The following is a 3,492-nucleotide window of genomic DNA, read 5'->3' on the forward strand; positions in this document are numbered from 1 at the left end:
TTTAGTTAAATTTATAATTTCCCATTCGATGTTGCTTACTTGTCTAATTGTTTCAAAGTAGTTCTTAGATATCAAATGAACATGTCTCCATATGGTAATATCAATGTGGCCAATTGACCTTATTTTTTACTTGCAAGTAAATACACCAACTGAAATTAGAAGATCAATTTGATCATATACTATAAATAGCTACATCAAATGATATGGAAACAACTAAACTCATGGGTATTTTTGTAGAATAATTATATACTCGGCAATTTAATCATGAGGTACAAAGAGGCCCTTTGAAGATTTTATAAAATACATTCTTCTTATGTGGTTTTTTTTCACCATTTAATGCACAATGATACATTCAACAATGAAACACCATTGAAATGAATGATTACTATGATTGAGCACATATATCTCACAATAAAGATCTTTCTCTCAATAAAATTAACCATTTGTGAAACAATAACAATTATTTGAACTTCTTTACATATCTATAAATAAATTTGAACTACATTTACTAATTTCATTACTAAAATATAACTCGTCCACTACAACATATTTTTTATTAGATTGTATTCATCTCAAATAAATTTCTTTGTTATAGATAGTTGTAACTACATTCCTTTTTCTTATGTTATATGTCAATGCACACACAAAAAATATTTTTTATTAATGCATTTCATTTGTTTCACATAGTTAGAAACATATGGTACCATTTTCTATTTTAGAGGATGGGCTTTAGAAATAAATATCAAATTGAACTTCTAAAGCCATAGTTGTAAAAAATATTGAGAATATTTTTCTTGTCATAAAGAGGTGCACAATGATAACAATAGTTAGACCATTCAAATTGTTTGCATAGTGCAATGGCTGTTTATTATGCATCCAACAGGAATTGAACCCACGACTTCCCAATTATGAGTTGGGTGCTTTTACCATTCAGCCATGGATGCTATGGTAAAGTTATTTCATTATAATAAATATGGTAACCAATTCAATTCTATTTCTCTTTTATAGAAATAACAAGAAACTTTTTTTTAACAAATTGTACAATAGTTGAATAACTTGCACTAACTACCTCTTTCTTATTATAATTCAATTTAATAAGTAATACAATAGTTGAATAACTTGCACTGACTACCTCTTTCTTATTATAATTCAATTTAATAAGTAATACAATAGTTGAATAACTTGCACTGACTACCTCTTTCTTATTATAATTCAATTTAATAAGTAATAATTACACTATATTATCTTACAAAATAATAAAAAATAATATATGGGAAAACATGAAAATTCGTGGTCTACGGACCCTATCGAAAAAAATTGAGAAATAGTTTGGTTCTTTAGCGTTTAGTCAAAATTTAAAGATTACATGATGGATATATTCGTTCCATGGAACGAATCCAATTTGGTGAGATTGCTAAGTCAAATATTTTTTGGTCGAGAAAGTATTATTAAGCTTTTTGATTTTCAGATTCTTAGTACATTACTTATACAGGATATACATATATTTATCTTAAAAGGTCAAGTAATAAAAGCTGTAATGATAATAGCATTATCATTAATTTTCTATTTTTTGAATATTTGATTAATTGAAAGAAACAAATCATCAAAATATAATTTGATGAAGACATTTTTGATTTTGGCTGTACAACATTTTGGAGCTAGAGCTAGAAAGGAAAATTTGTTGCTCATTCTGCATTGTTTTATTTTTTGCGAAAAGTCCGAAGGAGATATCAATGTTGCTTGCTCTTTCCAAAAGAACATGTTTGGATTTTATCCAGTTCTAAAACAAATCTAAATCAAAAAAATGATAGAATACTCAGAGAAGCAAGAAACAACAAGTTGGGAAAGCCTTTTCGAGAAGGAATCTAATGGCATCGAATGGGAGATTGATTCATCTTTTAATTCAATTCCAGAATATTGGAAATCTGAAATAGAACATGAAAACCTTTATGAATGGCAAGAGTCATTACTTTATCTTGAGTAAAGCAAAATTCTTGAGGAAGTAGAAAATAGACTTGAAAAACTAGAAGTTGGACTAGTTCAAGAAGAAGAAGAATTTTCTCGTTCTTCAAAACTAGAACAAGTCATAAATATGCGAAGAAAATGAAAAATTGAAGAAGTCGAAAGCTGCAGAGAAAGCCTACGAAGACTAAGGAAACTCCATAAGGAGACAAAAGCAAAATTTAAGTATTTTGAACAAGAAAAAATATTACAAGAAGAATTAGATCAAGCAAGAGAATCTTTTCCCTTTTCAGAGATGAAATTTTTTCAAACATTGTTTGATCCTTTGTTAATAGATGAATCATGTATAAGTATTAATTATAGCAATAAATGGAGTGAAAAATTCAAATTGTTGAAAGGGCGACAAGATGCTTTTGAATATTTTAGGGGATTAGAAAAGAATAGAATTGTTGATCTATGGAAGGTTAAAAAATTGATTAAAAATCCTTTTGTCAATTATGATATTTTACCAGATTGTGAATGGAACATAAGAAAAGACTATATAAACCAATTCAATTGTATTCAATTTATGAAATTGAATTTATCTTCAAGATCTCCCTCATCTTGTGATCAAAATAAAGAACAATTAGCATTAAACAATGATTTCCAATTCAAAAAATTTGTTCTTAAAATAATAGACCAATTTACTCTATCAATAACTAAGCCTAATCTCTATTACCCTAATGATGAAATTGACCTAGATATCGATGATCGTGTGAACGAATTACATTTATTCAACTAGACTCTATTGAAGTCCTTCAATTACTTCTTCAATTCCAGAGATGAATTAACACATGATTATTTCCTTCGGGTACTCAATATTTTTGAAAAAAAGAAAACATCAGAAGATGATAACACTAAACAACTAATATTTAATAAAATATTGAGTAGATACAAGATTCAAGCTAATGAGCATGTTGAAATTGAAAAAACATTTATGAGATTCGATTTCTTGAAGAATGTATTGGCACCTGTTGTATTAAAATCTGATTTGAATGAATATTTCTTGAAAGATTTTGTATTAAAGGATTTAGAATCATTCCAGAAGTATTATTTTTTGGAATACCATAAATACTATATGGAATTACAAAGATACTCTTTGGAATTACAAAAAGTATTGAATAAGAATAAATACTATTTGGAATTACAGAAAGTATTGAATAAGAATAAATACTCTTTGGAATTACATAAAGTATTGAATATGAATAAATACTATTTGAAATTACAAAAATACTCTTTGGAATTACAGAAAGTATTGAATACGAATAAATACTATTTGAAATTACAAAAATACTCTTTGGAATTACAGAAAGTATTGAATAAGAATAAATACTATTTGGAATTACAGAAAGTATTGAATAAATACTATTTAGAATTAGATAAGGCATTCCATAAATACTCTTTGGTATTTCATGAGTACTGTTTGGAATTATATAAAGTATTGAATAAATACTATTTAGAATTAGATAAGGCATTCCATAAATACTCTTT

The 3,492-nt window shown here is 26.7% G+C and overlaps 1 non-coding gene across 1 annotated transcript; it reads right to left on the reverse strand.

Moving 5' to 3' along the window:
• Window positions 1–871: 871 nt before the first annotated feature.
• Window positions 872–944, reverse strand: TRNAM-CAU (transfer RNA methionine (anticodon CAU)). The gene has a single exon. It is a non-coding gene; the product is annotated as a tRNA-Met (tRNA).
• Window positions 945–3,492: the final 2,548 nt, after the last annotated feature.

Source organism: Cupressus sempervirens, chromosome 8, assembly GCF_028749045.1.
Source record: "Cupressus sempervirens isolate cs-2001-9-10 chromosome 8, ASM2874904v1, whole genome shotgun sequence".
In the NCBI taxonomy this organism is placed as follows: domain Eukaryota; kingdom Viridiplantae; phylum Streptophyta; class Pinopsida; order Cupressales; family Cupressaceae; genus Cupressus; species Cupressus sempervirens.